The sequence below is a fragment of the Scyliorhinus canicula genome, chromosome 7 (genome assembly GCF_902713615.1).
Source record: "Scyliorhinus canicula chromosome 7, sScyCan1.1, whole genome shotgun sequence".
NCBI classification, from domain to species: Eukaryota; Metazoa; Chordata; class Chondrichthyes; order Carcharhiniformes; family Scyliorhinidae; genus Scyliorhinus; species Scyliorhinus canicula.
Genome location: NC_052152.1, coordinates 120,221,727 through 120,238,235, shown reverse-complemented (window position 1 = coordinate 120,238,235; position 16,509 = coordinate 120,221,727). Strand labels below are relative to the sequence as shown.

Here is a 16,509-nt window from a genome sequence, read left to right as displayed (position 1 = left end):
GTGGATGTGAGATTGGAGACGGGCTGGGCTCACCATGGAGGCTGGAGACGGCCTCCTCACCATCAAGGCTGTTTGCGATCGGATACCACAGGTCCTAGACGGGTATGTAACTAACAACCAGAATGGGGAGGTCTCAGCGGTGATCAGGGAGGAAATTATTGCATTCAAGGCATGCAAAGAGAGGGTGACCAGGCAACAGCTGGTCGACTCCATATTGGAGGTAGATCGGCCATACTCCATAGCCTCAACCATGGAGCTGCAGGCGGAGAGGAAAAAAATTGCAAATGGACTTCGACCTGATACCCAACAAAAAAGCAGAGCACCAGCTCTGCGAGGCATGGGGGACCTTGTACCAACACGGAAAAAAGCCAGTCACCTGCTGGCTCACCAGCTGAGAAAACAGGCAGCCATAAGGGAAATGGAGTGGATGGGCAGGCACCCTTTCCGAGGGTGGAGGGGTCAGTCACTTGGGGACATAAGTTTATTGTCCGTGGGGCAAAGTTTAGAGGAGATGTACAAGGCAGGTTTTTTACAGAGAGGGTGGTGAGTGCCTGGAACGCGTTGCCAGGGGAGCTGGTGGAAGCAGATGCATTAATGGCGTTCAAAAGAAATCTTGACAAATACATGGATAGGAAGGGTACAGAGGGATACGGCACAAGGAAGTGCTGAGGGTTTTGGCCAAGGTTGATATCATGACCAGTACAGGCTTGGAGGGCCGAAGGGCCTGTTCCTGTGATGTATTGTTCTTTGTTCTTTGAAATAGCTCAGCTTAAGGGCAGAAGCAGTAGGTTCGTCACTGCACCAGAAAAGATCAACAAAGCCTTTGCAACTTTCTATCGAGGGCTATATACCTCCGAACCCCTGGGAGGGAGGGGGGGGGGGGCCCTCTGAACCCCCGAGGTGGGCAAGAGTGCCTCAATGGATGCCAGCCATGGGGGAAGATAGGAGGCGGGACCTGGAAGCACCGCCGCAACAGGGGGACAGGGTGGCACGGTGGCACAGTGGTTAGCACTGCTGACTCATGGTGCCGAGGACCCGGGTTCGATTCCGGCCCTGGGTCACTGTCCACGTGGAGATTGCAAATTCTCCGCGTTTCTGTGTGGGTCTCATCCCCAAAGATGTGCAGGACAGGTGGATTGGCCATGCTAAATTGTCCCATAATTGCAAAAAAAGAATTGGGTACTCTAAATTTAAAGAAAAAGAACTGGGGGAGACCATGGAGAGTATCAACTCCATGCAGGCGGGGTAGGCACCGGGGGACGGATAGATTCCCGATGGACATCTACAAAACATTTGCACCAGCACTGGCCCCGCACTTGCGGGAGATGTTCACAGACTCGCTGGTAAGGGTGTCCTCCATCACCAACACTGACCCAAACCTCATTATCGCTGATACCCAACATAGATGCAAAGATCCTGCCGAAGGCCCTGGCGGGCTTTGTCAATGGCAGGCGCTAACATCGAACATCATGCACCTGCTGGCCGTGATAATGACCCCATCCGGGAAGAGAACACCAGAAGTGATCAGCTCCCTGGATGAAGAAAAGACAGAGGCGAATGGAAATACTTCATCGAGGTACTGGAATAGTTTGGATTTGGACAATGGTTTACCTCCTGGCTGAAACTACTGTACAGCGCTCCCATGGTAAACGTACAGACAAACACCAGCAGCTCTAGATACGTCTGGCTGCACAGAGGCACGAGGTAGGGATGCCTGCTGTCCCCAATGTCCCCGCTGCTTTTCACCTTGGCAATGTAGCCACTGGCGATCGCCCTCATACCAGCAAAGGGGTAGAAAGGTATCCAAAGGGGGGACCTGATTCTCTACATCTCGAATACCTGGACCTACCATGAAAGGGACAATAAACTCCTAAAGGAGTTTAGAGCCTTCTCAGGTTACAAACCTTTTTTTCTTTTTTTTATAAATTTAGAGTACCCAACACCTTACTGTAGTGTGTTTGGTAGCACTACTATGCGTCACATGCGTTACTCAATCCAGTTGCAGCAGAGGCTTTCTGCACCTTGAAGAAGGCTCGAAGTCGTCCAGAGGTATTGAAAGGTTTATTGAGTAACATAATTTAACAACTGCATGAGTTCTTACTTTAAGATCAATACCAGTAGAAAGGTTACAAAGTTTATACAGTAGCTATGTCTGACCACACTAATAGCCCTGAGCTAGATCTATGCTCCTGCTCTCGTCACAGTCCAATCACCAAGAGAGAGAGAGCTGCTTGCGTCAGGCCTTTATACCCGCCAGTGCTGCCCCCTAGTGATCTTTCAATTTCCCATTAACCCCTTATGTACATACCCATGTAAAGATCACTCCACTGACCAGATTCCTCTTCCTGTTCAGATCTCTCCCGATCTATATTCCCAAGGCCTTTTTCAACACAACCGACAAACTACTCATGGCATGTGTGTGTGTGTGTTGGGGGGGGGGGGGGGGGGGGGGGGGTGAGGATCCGAAAGTAGGTCCTACAAATGAGAAGAAATTTGGGATGCCTGTCCCTGCTGAACCTGCAGTTCTACCACTGGACGGCCTCCACAGAAAGAGTACGAGAATGGGTTCAGGAACTGGGAACACAATGTGTGAAGGTGGAGGAGAGTTCCTGCATAGGGACATCTTGCCCAGTTCGAGCCACAACCCCCCTGGCCAAATACTCGAAGTGCCCGTGGTAGTAGCCATGCTCCGGACGTGGTACCAAATGAGGCAACACTTCGAAATGTCCACAATGGCACCATCTGCAACAACCATAGGTTCTCTCCCACAATAATGGACGGCACCAAAAGGTGGAGGCAGGATGAGCAGGCACTGATGATTAGGGACACGTACACGGACAATAGACTGGCGACCCTGGGGGAACCCACGGAGAGGTTTCAGCTACCAAGTGGAAGCATCCTGAGATACATTCAGGTCAAAATCTTCCTCTGCAAAGAAACAACGATGTACCTCCAGATACCAGGACACTTGTTGGTGGAAGTACTGCTGGACGTGGGCAGTAGGGACTTCCCTTCTCGAGGGAAGGGAAACAGTGCGGACCTGTACGGGCAACAGGTGGAGGAGGTACGCGTCACCCTGGACGAGACAAGGAAAAAATGGGAGGAGGAATTAGGCACAGCGATAGGGTGAGGACTCTGGATTGAAGCACTGCACAGGGCGGACTTCATCTCCATGTGCGCAAGGCTGAGGCTAACGCAGCTAAAGGTGGTGCATAGAGTGCATCTTCAACACAACCACCTGCATCTAACCAGAACTCAAATGAGTGGGTTCTTTCCAGAAGTGGAGGGCAAATGTGAATAGTGTCAGGGAGGTCCGGCCAACCACACCCACATGTACTGAGCATGCCCAGACTTGCTGGGTACTGGACAACCTTCTTTGAGGCTATATCTGGGTTGTGGGAATGAGGGTGGAGCCATGCCCAAAAGTGTCAGTCTTTTGGGTTTCAGATCAGACAGAACTCTTCATGGGGAGAGGCAACAACGCCCTAGCCTTTGCCTCCCTGATCACCCACTGGAGCATCCTGCTGGGCAAATCCTTGGCAATTGGCAGCTGGGTCGGAAGAGGGCTTCCAAAGGACGTGGAAGCCGTTCACCAACTTGCTTCAAGACTTGTTCATAGCCGGAAACAAGTAGAGCGGGCGAGCCACGGGACAGAGGGGGAAAGGAAAGGAGGGGGAGGGAAGGGGGCAAAGGCACGCAAAACGAACATGAGGGACAAGCCAAGGGCTAGTTAAGGCTGTTGCTCGTTTTGCTAAGTGTGCTTTACACTTAATTTGCTCTGTTTGATCACCTTGCTCTAGAGTCACCAGGTATCTTTATGATACCACCACGAGGTTCAAGTTCAAGTGCTGATCAATAACTCAATACACCAGTTAGTAAGGTTCAAATCAAAACACATTTATTATATACACAGTCAATCGCTACTCATAGGGGCTGGTTTAGCTCACTTGGCTAACTCGCTGGCTTTTAAAGCAGGCCAGCAGCACGGTTCGATTCCCGTACCAGCCTCCCCGGATAGGCGCCGGAATGTGGCGACTAGGGGCTTTTCGCAGTAACTTCATTGAAGCCTACTCGTGACAATAAGCGATTTTCATTTTCATTTTCATGCATAAAATACTACAGAACTAGACTATTTCTACCACTAAAGGCCAATACTTAGCTTTGGAAAAGGAACCCAGTGGGTCAGGGAACAATGGCCTCGCGTTCGATCCTGAGACTGCAGGCTTCCAGCTGGTATGGACTAAGGGTTAGGAGCGCCTAGCTCGTAGCGTGCGTTGACTGGACACTTACTTGTTGGTGTAGCTGCTGGGCAAGTCTCTCCGAGTTGGGAGTCACGGTCGAGTTCTTTGAGGGCTGCTAAGAAGACTTGCCAAGAAGGACGAATTGAACTTGGGGACTCTACTTTATAGTCCCCGGGGGCTTCGCGCCCTTTTGGGCGGATCCCGTACCTGGTTCCAAGTGATTGGACTGAGTTATGATCACTTGGATCGATTTCTCCAATACTGGAGCTGTTCCCTGATCGCTGGGCGGTTCCTAAGTGCCCGTTGGCTTCTTTTGTTTTGACTCCTGCTGGTGCCGAGGAGTCTGGCTTTGCCTCGATTATCTTGACTGTTGCTATTGTTCCCGGGGATCGCTCATCAATGTGCAGATGGTCGTCAGTTTCAGTGCTGTCTGCTTTCTGCAAGTCTTAATATACAGGAAGCTTTGCACCTGCTTGTTTTTCTGTTCTTGGCTGAATTTCCCTGCATTCTTAGCGATCTCTATTTTAAAGTCGGGAAGTGGCCAACCCAGGTGGCTACAAGGCCCAAACCAAATTATAAATAAAAGCCTGTAAATATGTGTTTTGGCAATATTGGGGAATGTAAAATATGCATGTGGACTAAAGGGGAGTCACGGCCACAGTTGTTGTGAAGATACTCGCTTGTGAATATATATGTTGGTTTTTATGAATTGTTGGATATAAAATATAAACAATTAACAAAAACTTTTAAAAAAAAGAAACAGCTGAAGGCACTGAATACTGCGAAGGTTATGGGCCTTGACAATATTCTGGCAATAGTACTGACCTTGTGCTCCAGAACTTGCCGCACCCCTAGACAAGCTGTTCCAGTACAGCGATAACACTGGCATTTACCCAGTAATGTAGAAAATTGTCCAAGTGTGTCCTATACACAAGAAGCAGGACAAATCCAGCCAATTACCACTTGTGTGGTGCGAATTTAATTTGCCACTTGTCAGCCCAAGCCTGGATATTGTCCAGGTCTTGCTGCATTTAAACACGGACTGCTTCATTATCTGAAGAGTCGCGAATGGACAGCACGGTAGCATAGTGGTTAGCACAATTGCTTCACAGCTCCAGTCACCAACACGGAGGCTGGCGGACGCCACAGAGATGAGTAACCATCGGGCTCCACCTGGAGGACCTTTCAAATGTGAGCTGTTATTGCCTTACTGACTGACCCATCCCTCCCACTGACCACCATTCTCCCACAGGTCCTCCTGCCAACGGCGCTGGCCTGTCCCGGGTGGCCCCCTCTCCTGTCTCCCAGGAGACTACCTCGGAGGGGAACTCTGAGGATGCCACTGTAATAGTCACGACACAGCTGTCATCCCCACTCTCCACCAGCTCAGATACACACACCTCGGTGGAAATGGTAGTGGACAGGCTTCGGGGGCACAATCTGGTGAGCACCATACAGCTGCTGATGCACATCAGGTGGAGGCAGGAACCCCCAGGCGAGACAGCAATTAGAGGTCTGCTGGATCCCAGGACCCAGCTGGGTCCCAGCCTGATGCTGAGCCTGTGGAACAGGGTTACCTGGAGATGGTGGAGATGTTTGGGAACACCCAAAACATTCAGAGGGAGATGTTAGCGACTCTCCAGCAGATCCATAGCCGCTTCGAGGAATCCCAGAAGCTACGAGCACAGGAGATATCACCGGCAATGCGTGACACCGAGACCAACACTGCTAGGGTAGCGACGGCTGGGGCATGACGTCGGCACCAGTAGTGAAGGTGTCCAAGGCGTCGCGCAGTCAGTGACGGCCATGGCTGAGGGTCTCGGCAGAATGTCAGACTCGCTGGGGTATGTCACCCATTACCAGGCTGACCTTGATGAGGTTCTGCGGGACATGTCCCAATCTCAGCTCGGAATGGCCAATGTGCTGCGGAGCTTGTACCAGTCGCAGGTGGGCACTGCTGAGCGCTGCACAGCATGTCCCAGTCACTGAGGAGCATCACCGAGGGCGTCAACACCATGGTGCAGACCATGGGGAGCCATCAGTGCTGGCAGAGCCAGATGAGACAGCGGCAGCCGGGGCAAAAACCAGCTGCCCCTCCATCCCGAGGTGAACCCCGGGGCCCTATGGGCACCAAGAGCGGGGAGGGACGCTGATTGCCAACCTGGACCCTTCCCATGGAGTGACAACGGTGGCCTCCAGCTCCCATAAGTTCCACTCTGATGAGGCCACATTTTGCAACCAGCACATGGGACAGGGCGGCAAGGCTGTGCATGTGCCACCGACAAGTGAGCCGGTACCCTCTGGCCTCAGAGCCCCCAGAGGATGCCCGCCAGGGGCGTCGAAGGCCACGGGACAAGGACAAGCTGGCTGCCTTCACCTCTCATGTGCATCCTGGGGAAACACCTAGACATAGTTGCAGAGTTCGAAGGGCAAAGCACATTGAGGATCACTGAGGGCACCAGGGGAGGGGGTGTGGGGTAGGTAGGTGATGACGGGGCTGGGGTGGGGTGGGGGAGAGGGAAGCACCATTGGGAGGGTGGGGAATTGTCAAACACAGTAATCACCTTTGTGTGTATGATGCCTCTGTCATTTTCCTCCGCAATGCGGGCTGACCTCCGAACCCTTGGCCCATCTCTCCAGGCATCTACCCCTTCCCGTGGCACCCACCCGCCCTCCGGCCGTGGACATGGCCCTGGAACTGTGTACCATCCCCTGGGTGTTTGGATGTTGGCTGCTGCGTGTGCCGTGTTGCCTCCCGCGGTGTTCAAGCACAGTGTCCAGGCATCAAGATGTGATTGGGATGCTTGGCAATGACTCCCACATGCTACATGGCCCGCCCAGCCTAGGGAATTCACTTGGGCTGTGTGAAGTGCTCACTTAACCACGATTGCCAATTCCCTGTTAGCAATCGCCTTCAGCCGCGGGGCCAGGCGCCTCAGCAGTTGGTGGGGGTTATGGGTGGTCAGTGGGGCAGGTGGGCAGGGACAAGGGTTGCCCCTGGAACAGGTACACACATTCCAGGGGTTGGCATGATGGTGCCGTGTGCGGTTGCCCCGCGGTTGCCCCCCTACCCTCCCATGGTGGCCCGCCCCTGCGGCGGGTCCAGCACCCCCAGCCGAGGGTCCCCCACCCCCCCACCGAACACTGCAAGCCCAGCACCCCCGGGCTCTTTGCCTGTGAGCAAAGATGGCTACTCACCTCCTAGGCTCCCCACTGAAGCCCTTCCGCCAGGTTCATGATTTTCAAACGGAGTGCTAATCGGTGCCAGCCTGAGCGTTTGCTGGGAATGATGGGAGGCCACTGGAGATGGGGCTTAAATGGTGATAATTGGTTTCTCGCCACACTATGGCGAGATCTCGATTCCGCCTACGGGAGCAGGCCAGTTGCTTCACAAACTGTTTGCCGCATGGTGGGGTTCTTGTTTTTAGCTTCTCCCGCTATTCACCGGCCTTGTTTTGCTTGAGTGAGAGCATAAACGAGGCCAGAGAATCGCGCCCAGAGTCATCATTTTGAGTCCGTATGACTCTAGAGTCATATGGACATGAAACATTAAGTCTGACACTAAAATCTCTCTGGGGCAGCACGATAGCATTGTGGATAGCATAATTGCTTCACAGCTCCAGGGTCCCAGGTTCGATTCCGGCTTGGGTCACTGCCTGTGCGGAGTCTGCACATCCTCCCCGTGTGTGCGTGGGTTTCCTCCGGGTGCTCCGGTTTCCTCCCACAGTCCAAAGATGTGCAGGTTAGGTGGATTGGCCATGATAAATTGCCCTTAGTGTCCAAAATTGCCCTTAGTGTTGGTGGGGTTACTGGGTTATGGGGATAGGGTGGAGGTGTTGACCTTGGGTAGGGTGCTCTTTCCAAGAGCCGGTGCAGACTCAATGGCCTCCTTCTGCATTCTAAATTTTATGTTAATCAGCTACTTTTGAGAAAAAGATTCACAAGGAAGCCATCTTTTTGATTACAGGACTGATAATTCTTGATCTAAACTGATGGGCTCAGGATGATTCATCACTATCACTGCCTGTAATATCATAGAGAACATAGAACAGTACAGCACAGAACAGGCCCTTCGGCCCTCAATGCATGATCACCCTACTCAAACCCACGTATCCACCCTATACCCGTAACCCAACAACCCCCCCTTAACCTTACTTTTATTAGGACACTACGGGCAATTTAGCATGGCCAATCCACCTAACCCGCACATCTTTGGACTGTGGGAGGAAACCGGAGCACCCGGAGGAAACCCACGCACACAGGGGGAGGACGTGCAGACTCCACACAGACAGTGACCCAGCCGGGAATCGAACCTGGGACCCTGGAGCTGTGAAGCATTTGTGCTAACCACCATGCTACCCTGCTGCCCCTAGAACATAGAACAGTACAGCACAGAACAGGCCCTTCGGCCCTCAATGTTGTGCCGAGCCATGATCACCCTACTCAAACCCACGCATCCACCCTATACCCGTAACCCAACAACCCCCCCCTTAACCTTACTTTTATTAGGACACTACGGGCAATTTAGCATGGCAATCCACCTAACCCGCACATCTTTGGACTGTGGGAGGAAACCGGAGCACCCGGAGGAAACCCACGCACACAGGGGGAGGACGTGCAGACTCCACACAGACAGTGACCCAGCCGGGAATCGAACCTGGGACCCTGGAGCTGTGAAGCATTTATGCTAACCACCATGCTACCCTGCTGCCATATCACTGCGTACAATGTCACAGCCTGTAATGTCACTGCCTATAATAGCACTGCCTGTAATACCACAGCCTGTAATGTCACTGCCTGTAGTATCACTACCTGGAATGTCACTGCCTACAATATCACTGCCTACAATATCACTGCCTGTAACGTCACTGCCTGTAGTATCACTGCCTGTAATGTCACTGCCTACAATATCACTGCCTGTAACGTCACTGCCTGTAGTATCACTGCCTGTAATGTCACTGCCTGTAATGCCACTGCCTGTAACATCACTGCCTGTAATGTCACTGCCTGTAATGCCACTGCCTGTAACATCACTGCCTGAAACATCACTACACGTAATTGAATCTCTCTGAAACCAGAGACAGTCACTACATACACAGTGAAGCACCACACATTAAGCCTCCACATACTCCACACATACAGCAAAGCAAAGTCCTCATGGAATAGTACTGTTTTTGATCATTTTCTCTATGACTCAGGTGGCAAATGAGCTGGGATTTGTGTTAGCACAGAATTTTAGATAACAAATACAGACACACATAAAATACATTCGGATTTATGCCTCATACATATTAATCACTCATCCTTAGATTCATTTCACTCAATAAATAATGGGGTTTTAAGCCAAGTCACACATGACACTGAGCAGGATTGGGATTTAAAAAGTAAAGCTACCCTAATTCTATATACAATAGAAAGCTTTCCATACAGACATTCCAGGTTAACCAGGCAACTAGTGATTGAAAAGCCTTGTCCAGTCACATGATGTCCACGGAACAGTTCGGAGGTAGATGCCCAGTATGGTTAATGGAGGTGAGGTTGTGGGTCTGTTACTCAGATGTGGAGATCAAACAGGCTGTTAGGTAGGATGAACACAGTAAGAAGTCTTACAACACCAGGTTAAAGTCCAACAGGTTTGTTTCAAACACAAGCTTTCGGAGCACTGCTCCTTCCTCAGGTAGGATGAAGACAATGAACATGATGGAGAGGAAAATGCTTTAATGTATATACGCTGGAAACTGGAGCAGAAATGTTCTCCAAGTGCAAATGGTAAATGCTAGAAGCAAGGAAAACAATGAATCCCATTATATACTTGCAGCATTAATCAGGCTGGATTAACTCTGTCCAATGAACATAATTAAGGCACTGTAACCTCCTTAATATCATAGTACAGTGGCTTAAATAAGTATTGAAGCTTCTCAAACACAATGGTCCAATTAAATGCAGTGGAATAAGAGTGGAACCAAAGAATATTAATTAAGGCTATACAATAGTCACCATGGTAACTGTTGATGCCAGTCTGCCAATTGAAAATTCAGCATAGCCACGGGTCTTGAATATAGATTCGCTTAGAATGTCAGATTCACCGAGACACTAACATTTTGAACATAGATACTGACAGCAATACAACTCCTGGGTGAATTACACACTACACTACAGGGTATTTTGGAACAAGGCTCCCTCTTCCTCTAGTCTCAGAGGCCGGGATATTCCGCTCACGTACAGCGTCCGGTGTTCTGAGCGGGAACTTGGAGTGACTTACACTGGAGAGCAGGGCGGGTAAACGTGTTGAATCGTGTGCTACTCGCCTGATTAATCCTGCAGCCGTGAGGTTCATGTCAAGTGTCGTGGCAGGGTCAGCAGGAGGTTATACTCCCGCCATCAAGTCCAGGCGCCATATCACTCAGTCATTATCTATGAGAAGGCAGGACCCTCCAGCCCCAACCTTCAGTACCTCCCTGGAGATTCTCCCAGGCATCCGAGGAAAGGCATGAGGTGCTCTTTCCGAGGGATAGACACAGGAGACCCTCCCGTTTGACCACAGCAGCCTGGAAGGAGGTGTCAGGGTAGTCAGCACCTGGGCAGCACAGTAGCACAGTGGGTAGCCCTGTTGCTTCACAGCTCCAGGGTCACTGGTTCGGTTCCCGGCCTGGGTCACTGTCAGTGCGGAGTCTGCACATTCTCCCTGTGTGTGCGTGGGTTTCCTCTGGGTGCTCCGGTTTCCTCTCACAGTCCCAAAAGGCGTGCTGCTAGGTAATTTGGACATTCTGAATTCTCCCTCTGTGTTCCCGAACAGGTGCCGGAATGTGGCGACTAGGGGATTTTCACAGTAACTTAATTGCACTGTTAATGTAAGCCTACTTGTGGCAATAAAGATTATTATTATTACCTGTGGAGTCCAAAAGTGGGCAGCTCTGCAGTGCAGAAAACGGACAAATGATTTCCCCCGGTCAGCCAGGGTAAGGGAATCCCTACTCTCCAAACTCACATCAGCAATAATTTTGTTTTCATCATTCCTGGGATGCGGGCTTCTCTGGCTGGGCCTGCATTTGTTACCCATCCCTAATTACCCTGGAGAAGGTGGTGGTGAGATGCCTTCTCGAATCGCTGCAGTCCATGTCTCAGGGCAGCACGGTGGCACAGTGGTCAGCATTGCTGCCTACGGTGCTGAGGACCCGGGTTCGAATCCCGGCCCTGGGTCACTGTCCGTGTGGAGTTTGCACATTCTCCCCGTGTCTGCGTGGGTTTCGCCCCCACAACCCAAAGATGTGCAGGTTAGGTGAATTGGCCACGCTAAATTGCCCCTTAATTGGAAAAAATAATTGGGTAATCTAAATTTATTGTTCTATAACTTTAAGGGCATTTAAGTGGTCACTGGATAGACATATGGATGAAAATGGAATAGTGTAGGACAGATAGGCTTCAGATGGTTTCACAGGTCGGCGCAACATCGAGGGCCGAAGGGCCCGTACTGCGCTGTAGTGTTCTATGTTCTATGTGGTGTAGGTACACCTACAGTGCTGTTAGGGAGGGAATCCAGGATTTTGACCCAGCGACAATGAAGAAACGACGGTATATTTCCAAGTGAGCTTGGTCACTGACTTGGCGGGAAGCTCCAGTTGGTGGTCTACCCAGGTATCTGGTGCTCTTGGCCTTCTAGATGGCAGAGATTGTAGGTTTGGAAGGTTCTGCCTAACCTTGGTGAGTTTCTACAGTATATCTTGCAGATGGTACACATGGCTGACACAGTGCATCGGTGGTGGAGGGGGTGAATCTACATAGCACCTGGGGAGACAGAGGCACTGACCACACCTGGGGAGACAGATACCGCACCTGGGGAGACAGATACCGCACCTGGGGAGACAGAGACCACACCTGGGGAGACAGAGACAGTGCCTGCGGAGATAGAGACAGCATCTGGGAGACAGATAGAGACAGCATCAGATCGCACCTGGGGAGACAGATACCGCACCTGGGGAGACAGAGACCATGCCTGGGGAGACAGATACCACACATGGGGAGATCACACCTGGGGAGACTGAGATCGCACCTGGGGAGACAGATACCACACCTGGGGAGACAAAGATCGTACCTGGGGAGACAGAGATCGCACCTCGGGAGACAAGGACCACACCTGGGGATACAGACAGTGCCTGGAGAGATAGAGACAGCGTCTGGGAGACAGGTACTGCACCTGGGGAGTCGAAAACCATGCCTGGGGAGATAGAGACAGCACCTGGGAGACAGAGACCATTCCTGGGGAGACAGAGATTCACCTGGGGAGACAAAAAATGCACCTGGGGAGACAGAGACCGTGTCTGGGGAGACAGGGATCGCACCTGGGGACATAGAGACCATGCCTGGGGAGACAGAAACAACACTTGTGGAGACAGAGGCAATGACAGGGGAGACAAGGACAGAGATCGCACCTGGGGAGACAGACATCGCACCTGGGGAGCCAGAGACCACCTGGGAGACAGAGACCACACTTGGGGAGACAGAGACAAGCCAGAATTAATTGTGCAAACATGGCTACTCACCTCCTCGGCTCCCACAGATGCCCTTCCGGCCAGCGCACGTTTATCAAAAGGAGTATTATCGGCGCCAGCATGAGCACTTGATGGGGAAGCCGCTGAATGACGGGAGGCCACTAGATATGGGGAGGCTCTCATAGAACATAGAACATAGAAAATACAGCACAGATCAGGCCCTTCGGCCCACGATGTTGTGCCGAACTTTTGTCCTAGATTAAGAACAAATTAATCTACACCCCATCATTCTACCATAATCCATGTACCTATCCAATAGCCGCTTGAAGGTCCCTAATGTTTCCGACTCAACTACTTCCACAGGCAGTGCATTCCATGCCCCCACTACTCTCTGGGTAAAGAACCTACCTCTGACATCCCCCCTATATCTTCCACCATTCAACTTAAATCTATGTCCCCTTTTAATGGTTTGTTCCACCCAGGGAAAAAGTCTGACTGTCGACTCTATTCCCCTGATCATCTTATAAAACTCTATCAATTCGCCCCTCATCATTCTCCGTTCTAATGAGAAAAGGCCTAGCACCCTCAGCCTTTCCTCATAAGACCTACTCTCCATTCCAGGCAACATCCTGGTAAATCTCCTTTGCACCTTTTCTAAAGCTTCCACATCCTTCCTAAAATGAGGCGACCAGAACGGCACACAGTACTCCAAATGTGGCCTGACCAAGGTTTTGTACAGCTGCATCATCACCTCACGGCTCTTAAATTCAATCATAGAATTTACAGTGCAGAAGGAGGCCATTTGGCCCATCGAGTCTGCACTGGCTCTTGGAAAGAGCACCCTACCCAAGGTCAACACCTCCACCCTACCCCCATAACCCAGTAACCCCACCCAACACTCTGCGAATGAACGCCAGCACACCATAGGATTTCTTCACAGCTCTATCCACTTGAGTGGCAACTTTCAAAGATCTATGAACATAGACCCCAAATTCTCTCTGCTCCTCCACATTGCCAAGAACCCTACCGTTAACCCTGTATTCCGCATTCATATTTGTCCTTCCAAAATGGACAGCCTCACACTTTTCAGGGTTAAACTCCATCTGCCACTTCTCCGCTCAGCTCTGCATCCTGCAGCCGACAACAGCCCTCCTCACTATCCACAACTCCACCAATATTCGTATCGTCTGCAAATTTACTGACCCACCTTTCAACTCCCTCATCCAAGTCATTAATGAAAATCACAAACAGCAGAGGACCCAGAACTGATCCCTGCGGTACACCACTGGTAACTGGGTTCCCGGCTGAATATTTGCCATCCACCATCACTCTCTGACTTCTATTGGTTAGCCAGTTCGTTATCCAATTGGCCAAATTTCCCACTATCCCATTCCTCCTTACTTTCTGCATAAGCCTACAATGGGGAACCTTATCAAATGCCTTACTAAAATCCATGTACACTACATCCACTGCTTTACCTTCATCCACATGCTTGGTCACCTCCTCAAAGAATTCAATAAGACGTGTGAGGCAAGACCTAACCCTCAAAAATCTGTGCATACTATCCCTAATCAAGCAGTGTCTTTCCAGATGCTAGAAATCCTATCCCTCAGTACCCTTTTCATTACTTTGCCTACCACCGAAGTAAGACTAACTGGCCTTTAATCCCCAGGGTTATCCCTATTCCCTTTTTTGAACAGGGGTATGACATTCGCCGCTCTCCAATCCCCTGGTACCACCCCTGTTGACAGTGAGGAGGAAAAGATCATTGCCAACGGCTCTGCAATTTCATCTCTTGCTTCCCATAGAATCCTTGGATATATCCCGTCAGGCCCGGGGGACTTGTCTATCCTCAGGTTTTTCAAAATGCCCAACACATCTTCCTTCCTAACAAGTATCTCCTCGAGCTTATCAGTCTGTTTCACACTGTCCTCTCCAACAATATGGCTCCTCTTATTCGTAAATACTGAAGAAAAGTACTCGTTCAAGACCTCTCCTATCTCTTCAAACTCAATACACAATCTCCAGCTACTGTCCTTGATCGGACCTGCCCTCACTTTAGTCATTCTCATATTTCTCACATAGGTGTAAAAGGCCTTGGGGTTTTCCTTGATCCTACCCGCCAAAGATTTTTCATGCCCTCTCTTCGCTCTCCTAATCCCTTTCTTTCGTTCCCTCCTGGCTATCTTGTATCCCTCCAGCGCCCTGTCTGAACCTTGTTTCCTCAGCCTTACATAAGTCTCCTTCTATCTCTTAACAAGACCTTCAACTTCTCTTGCCAACCATGGTTCCCTCACTTGACAATCTCTTCCCTGCCTGACAGGGACATACATATCAAGGACACAAAGTATCTGTTCCTTGAACAAGTTCCACATTTCAATTGTGTCTTTCCCTGACAGCCTATGTTCCCAACTTATGCACTTCAGTTCTTGTCTGACAGCATCGTATTTACCCTTCCCCCAATTGTAAACCTTGCCCTGTTGTACGCACCTATCCCTCTCCATTACTAAAGTGAAAGTCACAGAATTGTGGTCACTATCTCCAAAATGTTCCCCGACTAACAAATCTATCACTTGCCCTGGTTCATTACCAAGTAGTAAATCCAATACGGCCTCACCTCTGGTCGGGCAATCTCCATACTGTGTTAGAAAAGCTTCCTGGACACACTGCACAAACACCACCCCATCCAAACTATTTGATCTAAAGAGTTTCCACTCAATATTTGAGAAGTTGAAGTCACCCATGACTACTACCCTGTGACTTCTGCACCTTTCCAAAATCGGTTTCCCAATCTGTTCCTCCACATCTCTGCTGCTATTGGGGGGGGGGGGGGGGGGGGGGCCTATAGAAAACTCCCAACAAGGTGACTGCTCCTTTCCTATTCCTGAATTCAACCCATACTACCTCAGTCGGCAGATCCTCCTCGAACTGCCTTTCTGCAGTTTTTATACTATCTCTAATTAACAATGTCACCCCTCCACCTCTTTTACCACCCTCCCTAATCTTATTGAAACATCTAAAACAAGGAACCTCCAACAACCATTCCTGCCCCTCACCATGCAGCACGGTAGCACAGCTCCAGGGTCCCAGGTTCGATTCCCGGCTGGGTCACTGTCTGTGTGGAGTCTGCACGTCCTCCCCGTGTGTGCGTGGGTTTCCTCCGGGTGCTCTGGTTTCCTCCCACAGTCCAAAGACGTGCGGGTTAGGTGGATTGGCTATGCTAAATTGCCCGTAGTGTCCTAAAATGTAAGGTTGTTGGGTTACGGGTATAGGGTGGATGCGTGGGTTTGAGTGTTGTGATCATTGCTCGACACAACATCGAGGGCCGAAGGGCCTGTTCTGTGCTGTACTGTTCTATGTTCTATGTCTATGTCTAGTCCCAAGTACCAATCCATGCCTTAAGTTCACCCACCTTATTCCCGATGCTTCTTGCGTTGAAGTATACACACTTCAACCCATCTCCCTGCCTGCAAGTGCTCTCCTTTGTCAGTGTTACCTTCCCCACTGCCTCACTTCACGCTTTGACGTCCTGAACATCGGCTACCTTAGTTGCTGGACTACAAATCCGGTTCCCATTCCCCTGCCAAATTAGTTTAAACCCTCCCGAAGAGTACTAGAAAACCTCCCTCCCAGGATATTGGTGCCCCTCTGGTTCGGATGCAACCCGTCCTGCTTGTACAGGTCTCACCTTCCCCAGAATGCGCTCCAATTATCTAAATACCTGAAGCTCTCCCCTACACCATTCCTGCAGCCACGTGTTCAACTGCTCTCTCTCCCTA

The 16,509-nt window shown here is 50.6% G+C and overlaps 1 protein-coding gene across 6 annotated transcripts in view; it reads right to left on the bottom strand.

Annotated features, from left to right (window-relative positions):
* The window catches only part of ppef1 (protein phosphatase, EF-hand calcium binding domain 1), a 152,948-nt gene that overhangs the window by 128,026 nt on the left and 8,413 nt on the right, over positions 1 to 16,509 (bottom strand). The window lies entirely within an intron of this gene.